The following is a 13,998-nucleotide window of genomic DNA, read 5'->3' as shown; positions in this document are numbered from 1 at the left end:
AGTCAATGAGTTTGTTAGCTCTCACTTGGATGCCCTAAACAGGCTAGACCCTGAACCATGAGGAGGTAGAAAAGAACAATCAAAAGACCTGCGTAACAAAGTAATGAATCTTTATAAAGATGAAAAAGGTATAAAAAGATACCAAAAGCCTTGAATATGCCAGTCAGTGCTGTTTAATCAATCATTAAGAATTGGATAATTTGGGGCTCTTTTGATACTAAGCTATGGTCAGGTAGACCCAGAAAGACTGCAGCCACAAGTGGCGGAAGAATTGCCCAGGATACAAAGAAAAATCCAAAGGAGAAATACAGGCTGCTCTCCAAAAAGACGGTGTGGTTGTTTTCAGGGAGCACAATTCAACGACACTTGAACAAAAAACAGCTGCACGGTTGAGCTGTCAGAAGGAAGCCTTTACTGCGCCAATGCCACAAAAAAGTCCAATGAGGCATGTCAAGGTGTTGTTGGGCATATTGTAACCAGGCTTTTTTGTGGAACTTGTGCAGTAAAGGCTTCTTTCTGGCAACTTGCGCAGTCTGTATTTCTCCTGAGGTCATCTGTGGGTTTTTCTTTGTATGCCGAACAGTTCCTGTGTCAGTTGTGGCTGAAATCTTTCTTGATCTACCTGACCTTTGCTTGGTATCAAGAGATCCCCAAATTTTCAACTTCTTAAATGACTGACTGGCATATTCAAGGCTTTGGATATATTTTTATGTCCGTTTACTCTTTGTAACGTTTCATTACCTTGTTACGCAGGTCTTTTGACAGTTCTTTTCTGCTCCCTATGGCTTAGTATCTAGGTTGCTTAGTGCATCCATGTGAGAGCTAACAAACTCATTGACTATTTATACACAGACACTAATTATTGCGATTTAAAAAGCCACAAATGTGGAAAATTACCCTTTAATAACCATTTTAACCCGTGTGTGCCACCTTCTGTGTCTGTACCAAGGCCAAACATTCCAGGGTATGTAAACTTTTCATCAGGGCCGTTTGGGTGATTTCTTATCATTATGATTTTAAAAGGAGCCAAAAAAATATGTGATAATAAATGGCTTTGTGTGATCACTACCCTGGAATAAAAGACAGTTTTATGGCATAATTAGTCATATTTTCAATATAAATGCCAACATTTCACAATTTCTGTCAGGGTTTAGAAACTTTTAAGCACAGCTGTATATGGGGATGTCTCTTTGCTCGATTGGGATGGCTCTTTGTTGCATTGGGCCATTTCTTTGCTGAATATATGGAGATGTCTGTTTGCTGGATTGGGCTGTCTCTTTGAAAAGATAGTGCAGTTGGTGTTAGTGTAGGGTCCTGCTCAAATAAATCTACCTTGTTGTGGTGGCATCCAATGTGTACCCATGCCAAATTCAATAAGCAAGCTTTACAAGAATGGCAACCATACCAATTTTTAACATGCTTTTGATGTAAGGTGCATGAGGAAGGGCATTGCACAATACAAAAAAAAAAGAACATTTTCCAGCACACTTACCAGCTAGCCTGCAAAAAAAAAAAAGTAAGAGGGTTTAACAACGTACACATTTGTTTCACCAAGGCTCCTACTGGCAGTCCCAATCTAACCAAAATTTGATTTTTTATTCACACCTTCTTCATACCTCAAATTAGCCCTCAAATTAGCCCAGCCATTCAGGCCTCAAACCAGCATAGCACCACAGAGCATACTGAAAAAGTATATTCCAAGGTTTACCTTGTGACTCTAAACAATTTTTTTTGTTACATGACCAGAATCAGTAGTGTATTACTACTGCCACTGAATGAAAACATCCTGCTGTGTGGTTGCAAGCATCTTTTGCTACTTGGATGCAAGTTATTACCTGCATCCTAGCAACTGAGAAACATAAGGGAACAGGCTAAAACACTATTTTTTCTCTAATAGACCCAGAGGGGTATATAGGAAGTCTATTAAGAATCCATATATCATGAAGATAAGCAGGAGTCCATACACTGAGGGCTGCCACCAATGTAGGAATAGAAGCCAAATTCCAGCACAATTTATTTTAAAAACATCCCCAAATGGCAACTCACATGTTGATGGAGTATAAAAGGCACATCTGTTTATAGAGATATCCAGAGGAATGAGAGTGGTCAGATTCCTCTGCTTGTATCGCTGTAAAGCATGGGATCCTCTCTGGTCACTGCTGATGGAAGAAAGGCTGTGCAGTGGATTATCCTAAAACTAGGCTTGGTGCGCAGATGGTAGAGCAGCATGGAGCAGTGACGTCACCGGAATGCGACACGTTTCCAAGCATGCGAGCTGCATGTGTTATGGCAGCTGAGCTCCTTTTTCAAGCTTTTGCCCCTCACCACTCTAACATCTGCGCACCAAGCCTCATTTTGGGATTATCCACCGCACAGCCGTTCCTACCGTCAGCGGTGACTAGCAAGGATCCTGTGCTTTACAGCACTACGATCGCCCTCATCCCTCTGAATATCACTATACACAGGTGTGCCTTTTATACTCCATCAACATGTGAGTTGCCATTTGGATGTTTTTAAAATAAATTGTTTTTACTCCTACACTCTTGCCTCGTACACATGATCGGTTTTTCCATCGGGAAAACTGCCATGACAGCTTTTGGCCGGGAAAACCAGTCGTGTGTATGCTTTTCCCAGGTGAAAAAACTGTGCATGCTCAGAATCAAGCACGAGACAGGAGCGCTCGTTCTGGTAAAACTAGCGTGTTGAATGGAGATAGCACATTCACCACGCTGTAACGGACTGAAAAGCACGAAAACGCAAATCGTCTCTCACCAAACTATTACTAACATGAGGATCAGCAAAAGCAGCCCATAGGGTGACGCCGTTTGAATGGAACTTCCCCTTTATAGTCCCATCGTACGCGGTGTACGTCACTGTGCTTTGGACGGGCGGTATTTGGCCTAAACGTGTGTATGTATGCAAGGCAGGCTTGAGAGGAATCCCTTCGGGAAAAACATTGTTTTTTTCCTGCTGAAAAAAGCGGTCAAGTGTACGAGGCATCAGAGGCACTTCTTCCCTTGTTTACTAGCACCTGAGAATGCTGTGCGGGCCGGATGCTTTTGTTCTAGCAACCGATGACTTTGTGGGTTGCTAGAACACTGGTGACCACACAGTCATTGATTGTTTTATTGCCCCATAAAAAATAAAAAACATTGTAGTACCCACGGAGCTGAATCCTCCTTTATTTGTGTTTCACATGCTCCCCGCCTCAGACACTGCAGCACACTTCAGTAAGTTGTGTTGTCAATTCAGAGAGAAGTGGGCAGGACTAGGTGTTGCCGTGTGATGATTGACAAGCTACAGGCTTTTGAATTAGCAGTTACAATTCTGATTGTTAGGTCCCCTGCATCTTTTTTTTCATTCCATTGTAGTACAAGCAAGCAAGTCTACATGAGAGTGGCAACGCTGCTCTTTGTTAAGGAGTAGCAGCATGGTTGCCACACCATCAAATAAAGTTGCTCTAGGTGTACTTCACTGGAAGCTCAATGGAAATTTGTAGGACTTTGCAGGGGGGCAAAGAGAAAACTGTAAATGAAGATGCACCTACAGTATAATTTACTGCTGTAGCACTTTTTTTTTTTTACAGATTATAGGCCATATTTCTGCTTTAAGAACACATAAAAACTATTGCTTATCACTGTCACTGGGCCAAGACTATTTTATGTTAACTCGTATACAGAATGTAGGATTTATATCTGCATTTAGGTAGAACAACTTGCTATGATGCACCCCTAGTTGGTCTTTAAAATAGTAATATAGTGTTAGTTATGGGTGTGGTATTGATGTTCCTTTATTCATCTAGAAGAGGCCCAGCCAAACATGGAGAAAATTCCATTAGGTTGACCAGTGACGTCTCAGCCTAGCTCCGCTGTGTCTGGCTTCGGCCATAGTCATAACGATGGCTCTCTATAAAGAGAGTGACGGGGTGACACCATATCCCCGCCCGCTGAGGAAGTTCGTAGTAACGTAACGAGTATGGGGAAGGAGCTGCGTATGACGTCACCCGCTGCTATCCTTTGGAAGCAAACTGACATACGTTTGCAATACATGCTGTAATCAAGCGATTTTTAATGTGAGTAGTTTGTGTTTGGACACAATTAAAATGTTAATGTTAAACAGTGAGCACTTAGATCTTTTCTTTATCATATATGGTCTGGCGCCTCTCTGGACTTTTACCTTAATATTATTTATTATCTGGGACTTGCTAAATTCTGAGGTTAACTGCATAGATGAAATTGTTTTATTTCTGTGTCTGTTTAAACTGATTAGGTTGAGGTGCCATTGAGAATGTATGAAACCGTGCTAATGTGTGGATGGTGCTGCAGTAACATAAATTGTAAATGTGTTACTGCAATGAACAGCAACAGACAGCTCTCAATAGGCTCTTGGAGCTGATTTACATCTATGCATTGCAATATCACACACGTTTCCACAATGCACAGGAATGCACATTTGAATAACACACCGATGCTAATGCATTGCAACACACTGCAAACGATTTGTAACACGTTAGGCCCTGTACACACGATCAGTCTAAACTGATGAAAACGGACTGAAGGTCCGTTTCATTGGTTAACCGATGAAGCTGACTGATGGTCTGATGTGCCTACACACCATCAGTTTAAAAAACGATCGAGTCCAACGCGGTGACGTAAAACACAACAACGTGCTGAGAAAAATGAAGTCCAATGCTTCCAAGCATGCGTCGACTTGATTCTGAGCATGCGCGGGTTTGGAACCGGTGCTCTTGTATACTAACCATCGGTTTGGACCGATCGGTTAGGCGTCCATCGGACAAATTTTAAAGCAAGTTCTCATTTTTTGGACTGAAGGACAACTGTCCGATTGGGGCCTACACACGGTCGGTTTGGACTGATAAAACGGTCCTTCAGTCAGTTTTCATCGGATTGGACTGATCGTGTGTACAGGGCCTTAGATTTTTGGGATGGCCCTTTTCTTGTTCAAATTTTTTATTGAAGAGCAAAGTACACAGAGTAACATTGTCAACATTTCAGGTTGAGTCAGTAAGGGAATACAATGGTACATCTCAATTACAATGGGTACAAACGTGACATCAGGGATTTCTGAGCACAGATAACTTGAGGACAATGCAGACATACTAGAACGTTTGTACAACGGGAACTATTGTGAACATTGGATGTAGGTACAACTAGATCCAAGAAGGCAATGAGAACGACTCGATTCCAAAAATAGTGCAAAACAACAGTATGTACTCTGTGAGTTCAAAACTAAAGAAATATAAACTAAATAAGGGCGGTAAAACACAGCACCGCCCACAGATATAAAGTAACACTTTTTAGTAGTACTACAGGGGCCAGAGAGCCCCAAGAAGTAAGGACAGAGAGAAAGAGAGAAGAGGAGGAAAATTAGAAATGAAGTCAGGGAGAAGGAAGAGAAAGTAGGGAGGGGGATTGTCGGCGTGGGCGCGTGAACCCGCAAGGGGTCGTAACGTAACAGCAAGGTAATGACCTTCTATTCATGGCGAAGATAAGGTGACTTCAAACTCAGGGGGGAGGAAATTCTCCACCCAGGGAGACCATATTTTGTCGTGCCGAGAAACCCGGTCCAGGATAATCGCTTCGGTCTTACTATGGATCATTGCTTGGGTCACTCTGTGCTTTACTTCGGTTATGTGGAGTTTAGGGGACTTCCAGGCCTTGGCTATGGTCTGTTTAGCGGCCGTGGTCAGTTGAAGGAGGAGGCGGACCTGGGCCTTAGTGTAATCACCTTCAATGTGATTCAGCAGAGCTAAAGATGGGTCAGGGGGAAGGTTAGCGCGTAATAGGGTGGAGGCCATACAAAATATAGTTTTCCAGAACTGTTGCACAACAGGACACGTCCACCAAATATGTACGTGAGTACCTCTTTCTCCACAACCTCGGAAACAGACGGCCGGGTAAGAAGGGGAAAATTTTGCTATCCTAGCTGGGACTAGGTACCAACGCATGAGCACCTTATAGTTGGCCTCTAAAGCTATCACATTTTGAGTAGAAGTTTTAGTGTTGGCCCAAATATCCATCCAGTCCTCCGGTTCTAACGTTACTTGTAGGTCTTTGGACCACTGTACAGCATACAGAGGGAGTGCAGATGGTGGGGCAGTAAGGTGACTGTAGATACGTGATATAATACCTGGGGCATGTGGATCTGATGTACAAATATTTTCATAAAAGGACATACTATCAAGAGATGATTGGACACCTATCGTCGTCCGAATGAAGTGGGTTATTTGTAGATAGCGGAAGTGTTCAACAGAGGGTAGCTTAACTTGGGCCTGGAGTTCCGGGAAAGTCTTGAGGGCCGTCTTTCCCACCATATCACAGATTCTATATATCCCTGCTTGAGACCATAGCCGAAAAGATTCCGGTTCAGCAAAGGCCGGATAGAAAGATGGATGGCCAAGAAATGAGAGTAAGGGGGTATGGGAGGAGACCAGTCGGAAAGGGATACGTAAGGTGTCCCAAATTTTAAGTGAATGGCGTGTAACCGGATTCGTAATAGAGGTGCGGGCCACTGGGGGTAACCATAATAGGTTATAGACCAATAAGGGTGAAATATCAATGGCCTCCAAACTGACCCATAAAGGGATTTCAGCAGAGGCATGGAGCAAAGTGATCTGGGCCAGCTGGGAGGCCTGATAGTAGCGGAGGAAATTGGGGATCCCAAGACCTCCATTGAGTCTATTACGGAGAAGAATAGACCTAGATACCCTAGGTTTAGTAGGCCCCCACACATATTTAAACACTCGGGACTGAATAACCCGGTGAAAGTAGGAGGGGACTGCTATTGGTAGCACTCTGTACAGGTACAGTAACTTGGGTAGTAGAGACATCTTAACAGCAGCCACTCGTCCAAGCCAGGAGACACATAAAGGTTTCCAAGAGTCTAACAGGGACGATAGGTGCGACAGCATAGGGAGATAATTAGATCGGAAAAGAGAAGCCGGGTCACCCGTGAGTTTGATGCCTAGGTATGGTAGGGAGGCGGTAGACCAGGCGAAGGGGAAATATTCCTGGAGATGAGTTACTTCTTCCGCAGGAAGAGACACATTGAGAGCCCGTGACTTGGATTGATTAACTTCCAGACCTGAAATTTTAGCGAATTTATCGAGAATTTGCATTAATTTTGGAAGGGTGAAACGGGGGGAGGTCACAAATAGGAGTGCATCGTCTGCAAATAGGCATATCTTGTGGGTTGTGGAGGCAATTTCTAACCCCCTGATCTCAGGGCTGTTCCTAATCAGTGCAGCTAGGGGTTCTATCACTAAAGCAAAAAGTAGGGGGGACAGGGGACAACCCTGCCTGGTACCCCTACCAATCTGGAAACAGTCAGAACGGAACCCCGAGTACTTAACGTACGCCTGCGGGGAACTGTAAAGAGAACTTATCCATTGTAAAAAATGTGGACCAAAACCCCAGCGAGTAAGTATAAAATTTAGGTAAGGCCATGAGACAGTATCAAACGCTTTCCTGATGTCGAGGGACAGCAGGTGCATGGGGATTTTTCGATTTCTAGCAATATGTTGGAGGAGGACAACTCGGCGAATATTATCACTAGCTTGACGGTGGGGTATGAAGCCCACCTGGTCTTTGTGTATCATCCCTCCAATAATGGGATTGAGACGCAAAGCCATGACCTTGGCCAGAATTTTAATATCTAAGTTAAGCAAAGAGATAGGCCTGAAGTTAGACCACAAAGTACTGTCCGAATTGGGTTTGGGTATCATGGCTATAATGGCTGTCAATGTGTCCCGTCCAAAGGAGTGTTGCTTCAATAGAGCGTTGAAGGATTTGGAGAGAAGCGGGGCCAGGGTAACAGCAAACTTCTTGTAGTAAGTGCTCGAAAGCCCATCAGGGCCAGGTCTCTTATGGGGTTTAAGGGTTTTTATGGCCGCAATGACCTCTTCAACTGTGATAGCTTTCTCCAAAAATTCACGGTTGGAGTCAGATAGAGTGGGTAAAGGGGTATCGCGGAATAAAGATTCGGCCTCGTCGGGGGAAAAGGAGGACTGAGCTTTATATAGCTCTTCCAATTTCTGCCGGAATATAGCCAAAACCTTAACAGGGTTACTAGTAAAGGAATGTTTGTCAGCTCGAAGCCGGATGGGAACATAGGCCCGATCCGGTCGACGAAGACGCAGGGCTAGGAAGGTGTCAGGTTTGTTAGCTTTGGTATAGATTGTGTGTGCGGATCTACGGATGGCTTTGTCCGCTGACTCGGCCAACAGCAGGTCCAAATCCACCTTGGCCCTTTCCATAGTTATTCTATGGGGTTCAGATGGCGAGGACTGGAATTGGAGAAAGGATTGATGATAGTCATGTTCTCGTTTGGCCAATTGGAGTTTTCTATCGCGATTCAGGTGGGTGGACACTGAGATGCATTTACCCCTAATTACCGGTTTATGTGCCTCCCAAAGAAGCACAGGAGAGATCTCGGGCGTAGAGTTGTGTTGAAGGTAATCAGCAAGAGCAATTTGGATATCGAAACAATAGGACTGGTTAGAGAGGTGAGCTTCATTCATACACCAAGTGCGATCTTTAGAGCGTGGAATCAGGGAAGAAACCGAGGTAAGCACAGCACAGTGGTCCGACCAAGTAATAGGTTGGATAGTGGAGCTGAGCAGTATAGGGGAAGATGCAACCGAGATAAAAATATGGTCAATCCTAGAGAACGATTTGTGGGGGTAGGAATAAAACGTGTAGTTCTTTTTTGTTGGGTTACATTCCCGCCACGAATCTAGCAAGGAGGCCTGTTGGAGGAGTTTCCGAAATCGTAGAGAAGGGGAGTATTGATCAGGAGCATAGGGGGATTTATCTAGGTGGGGTTGTAATATTAAATTTGAATCACCGCATAAAAACAAAGTGCCCTTGCAATGGGATCGTAAGACCTGGATTAGATGCGAGAAGAAGGGAATTGGATTAGTGTTCGGGGCATAATAGGAGACTAAAGTAGTTTCAATTTCCTGAAGCAGGCCAACCAATATGATATAGCGGCCCTCAGGATCCTTTATCTCTGAAGTGACTGAAAAAGGAATAGAATGGTGTAAAGCTATTAAAACACCGCGGTGTTTTGTATTAGCTGAAGCAGTGAATACCTGTGGATATTTAGGGCTGAAATATTTTGGGGTGGCACGCCCGGAAAAGTGGGTTTCCTGGAGGGCAACTATGTCCGCTTTCAAAGAGGCAAACGTTTGGAATGCCTTCACTCTTTTGTTAGGAGAGTTCAGGCCTTTAACATTCAGAGAGAGTATATTTAAGGGGGCCATCTAGGGGTGAGGGAAGACATATATTGGGACAGTCTCAGGGTCCCGCGACCACGCCGACAAAGAAAAAGGTGGAGAAAAAGAGTAATAGAGCCCATCAAGGAGGGCGAAAAGAAAGAAGAGAAAAGTTTGTAGGGCAAACAAAAAAACATGAGGAGGGGTGAGAGATAAACTCTGTCGCCCGACCAAATAGTGCACCAACCACCGCCCAGCCAGCTAGCACGGGTGTGGGTGCACCGTAGAAAGGGGGAGCAATGACAGCTCTCCGCCACGAACGGGTGATACTAAAATAACTTATCACATGGTGGTGTAAAAAATCAACAAGCAGCAATCACAATTCAATATAGATTTAAAATTGAGAATTGAAGACTATAACCAGGGTAAGTTAACCAGACTAAGGGTATATAGAGTAACCAGTAGCAATATATATTATTTTAACATACTTGAGGGAAGGTACCCAGAATCTAACATCTGGTACCCATATTAGCTACCGACTTAAGAAAATAAAATAAAAGGATATGCCAGGATCATAGAAGGGGTAAGGGGGGGAGAGGGGAGGGGAAGATAAAAAGAAACAAGGGAACGGAAAGGAGAACCGGGGGAGGGAGAGGTTACAGGAGAGGTGGGAGAGGAAAAAGGGGGGAAGAGGGGGGAGGGGAGGAACAGCATGCCTGATGACTATGAGCCTTAAATAGGTACTCTCCAGGGTACATGCTAAAAGTAGGTTGGAACCCATAGGTAATCTAGAGGACCATAGACATTCATAGAAATAACATCACATCTGTGAGGAGAAAATACTCACTCAAATGGTAAAAAAAATAAAAATAATAAAAAAAGAATCAAACAAATGATAAAGGGACACATAGAGTGAACCTGGTTGGCAGTTACAAAAAATATATTTTTGTTGCCTCAAGCCGTTTAAGGCAATAGCCCAAGGCAAGCTTACCGCAAGCTAAAATAGAAACATTTAGGGGGAAAAAAAAAAGGGGAATCAAACATAAGTGGCAAAAAAAAGAACTTAAAGAGAAATAAATGTAGAAAATGAGAACAGTAAGGTGTAGGCAACTGGACCTAGGCAACCCCCATGGATCCCATAGGGACATACGTGTTTTCCCCAGAGAGGGGTGGGGATCGACGGGGCAGTCTCTCTGTGTCTTGACCGTCGGATCTGGTAAAGATGAGACGAAGTGTAACGGGAACATCAAACCAGAAGTTCAGTTCGGCACTGGGGGAAAAGACAAAAAGAGAGAGACCTGCAAAAAAAAATTAAAGTTAGTCAAGCACCCTCAGCGAGGTGAATACAATTGGCGGTCCGGGGCTCCATCTCTGTGAGAACGAGAAGGGGTCCCCTTGCGGACCGAGGAAGGACCCATCTGGGCTCTCCTTGGGGTGAAAGTGTAGGGATGAGCATTCTCTCGGGCTGGGGTGCGAGGCAGGTTAGTCTCTGACGTTTGAGCAGGGGTGACAAGGTGGAGGGTTTCCAGAAGACGTTGCAGGGACTCAGGTGAAGTGCAAGAGTGTTGTTGCCCCTGGTATGAGAATTGCAGGGCGAAAGGGAATCGCCAGGTATATTTCAGGTGGTGTTGGATGAGAATCTGTAATTGGGGCTTCATCGCTCTTCTCTTAGCGATCGTGAGAGGGGCTAAATCTGAGAACAGCTGGTAAGAATGTCCTTGAAACAAGAGAACATCTTTATTTCGTGCCGCAGCCAGCAGTTGTTCCTTCGTGCGGAAGAAATGTAGCTTGATGATGATGTCCCGCGGCGGGCCATCCTGCTGGCGGCGTGTGAGAGCCCTGTGGATCCTGTCGAATTCCAGGCGTTCGATTGGGATAGAAGGTGTAAGCTCCTGGAACAAGGCCGTGGAAAAAGATTGCAGATCATCAACGGTTTCAGGTATACCGCGAATGCGCAAATTCGATCTGCGGGAGCGATTCTCGGCGTCTTCAAGACGTGACAGGAGTGTGGCATTTTCCTCACGGAGAGCCGCCTGTTCCTGGGCCTGCTCCTGGAGGGTCAGCTCGATGTCGTCCACGCGTGTTTCTAAGTCGGACGTACGCTGACCGAGTTCCCTTATCTCACGGGATAGTCTATTAGTAATCTGGTCCGAGGTGGTTTTAAGGGCCTTGTGGAGCATAGCCTCCATATACTTGAAAAAGTCACTTTGAGACATACCTGAGGGCGGCAAAGTGGGGGAGCCATCCACATGAGTGTCGGCCTCGTCCTCCTCATCACTGTCAGCATGGATGGATTTGACCGGGGAAGCTGCGAGTTGTTTAGCTAAGGCCTTCGCCGCCATCTTGGAAGAGGCGCGGGCCAAAGCTTCCTTGATAGGTTTAGGCTTAGCTTTGCCTCGATGGCCGTTCAGAACCATCCCGGGAGGTACTGCAAGTGTTCCGGGGTTGATTACCAGAAAAAGCGGGGTCGCCAGACGGTCCAGTTGACTAGTTAGATCCCGTTAGTGTGGCGGGGAGTGCGGAGCTCTAGAAGGACACGTCTTCCATCGCGAGCCTCGCGCATGCGCCCCTGGGATGGCCCTTTGAATGATAATAATGTGTGCACTAATGCTATGCACCAATTGGCCCTCAATGTTTTCTATGACTTAATAGGGTAAGCTACATCTTCTGTTACTAGCACATAGTCCCTCTTTATTTATCCTCCATATTGTATAAACTTTTAGATTTTTTTGTGGAATATTTATTTTGTCTAGCCAGTAGCATTTTTACAGCATTACATAGCATCCGAAGATCATTCATGTGGGACCAATTACTGCAAACAAATCCCTGAAGGTAAATCAACTGTAGCAATACAATTCTGAGTATGGAATCAAAGTTACAGGGGAGAGTTGAACCTATAGAATGATTATAAAGCAGGAAGAAGAAACCACTCATGACATTCTATAGCATAACTTTGTGAAATCCATGAAGATATTTAACTTTTTTTATTTTTTTTGTGAAGAGCAAATTAAAGCCACATGGTTCAAGTCTGTGGCTCTTTTCCAACGTGATGATAGTTTTATGCACATATTATGTAATGAATGAGACTAAAACAAGTGTATTAGAAAGCTCCCTTAAATTATGTATATTGCATTATTTATGAGTTTCTTACTTAATTGCACACAGGAAAAAAAAACAATTGGCTTAGATGAATGTTTGGAACAACCAATAAACCACTATTTTTTGAGCCAAAAACACCTGGTGGCTAACACGCCAAATGGTATTCCCTTATCTCCAATACAAAATCATATTTCTATATGAAATATGTTAGCTCTTTCCAACATGTTTCTGCTTTTGTGCAAACTGTAGTCTACTGTCTTAAGAAAATTCCTTTGCAAGAAGAATTAGATTTAGGCTGTCAAACACATTTGAATGCATTTTTGTCCTGGATTTAACTTGTTAACCAGTTTAATCTGTAAAATAATTTATTTTCTTGCAAGCTGTATGTATGGAAGGAGCAAGCTAAGGTTACGTTTGTATAAATACTTACATTTCCTTTAGCAAAGTCCACAAATGATGATTTATGATCCAAAACCTTTTGAATCTGTATGGAAACAGCAACTCTTAAGTAAAATAAAAACTACAAAGGTCAAACAGGATTTAATTATTCTTTTCACTCCTATTTTCCACTAAAAAAGTTGGCAATAATTAATGAGCAACACAAGTACTTGCACTCCATACTGCATTCTGTAGAAGGGGCAGCTTATTTCAAGACCCAACTCAAGGAAGAATGTTTTTTATGTTTTGGTTAATGTGTGGAAGAGTGGTGCCCTGTACACACGATCGGTTTGGTCTGATGAAAACGGTCCATCAGACCGTTCTCATCAGTTTGACCGATCATGTGTACGCTGCATTAGAGTTATAATCTCTGTCATTAGCTGTTTGTATTCCAAATTGGGAGCGTTATTCACACTTCTTGTGTATTTTATAAGTGTGGGAGGGGATGTGGTTGAATCCCAACTGATGTTATGGCTTCTCGCTATGCCCTCCCACCCCCTGTTGTGTGCTTAACTCATAGGGATCAATAAGATGTTTTTTTGGTCATGTTATCCCAGTTTCCCTCTCTCTCTCTCTCCATATTGCATTAAACAGAGTGACAGGGAAAATGGGCACAGGCATACTTCTCTCTCTTTGTCTCTTCTTGTTGATTATTTTGTGATAGCTTATTGAGATAAGTTATGTATGAGGCATGCTCATCTAAATATACGGTGCATCCAGAATGTATTCATAGTGGTTCACTTTTTGGCTCCCGTCTGGCCACTCTACCATTTGGGGGAGTGCTGCAGAGATGGTTGTTCTTCTGGAAGGTTCTCCTCTCTCCACAGAGAAATGTTGGAGGTCTGTAATGCCTCGTACACACGGCCGGACTAAAAAGTCAGACGGGTCTCTTTCTTTCCGTCGGATTTCCGACGGACTCACGGCGGACTTTTGCATGGTCAAAAGTCTGACCGTGTGTACGAGGCATTAGAGTGACCATCAAGTTCTTGGTCACCTCCCTGACTAAAGCCCTTCTCCTCCGATCCATTAGTTTGGTCACACAGCCCTCTCTAGGAAGAGCTCTGGTGGTTCCAAACTTCTTCCGTTTACAGAAGATGGAGGCCACTGTGCTCATTGGTACCTTCAATGGTGCAGGAAATTTTATGTACCCTTCCCCAGATCTGTACCTCGATACAATCCTGTTTCCGGGGTCTACAGACAATTCCTTGGACTTCATGGCTTGGTTT

This window comes from Rana temporaria, chromosome 2 (assembly GCF_905171775.1).
Source record: "Rana temporaria chromosome 2, aRanTem1.1, whole genome shotgun sequence".
Classification (NCBI taxonomy): domain Eukaryota; kingdom Metazoa; phylum Chordata; class Amphibia; order Anura; family Ranidae; genus Rana; species Rana temporaria.
This window is presented reverse-complemented; position numbering follows the sequence as displayed.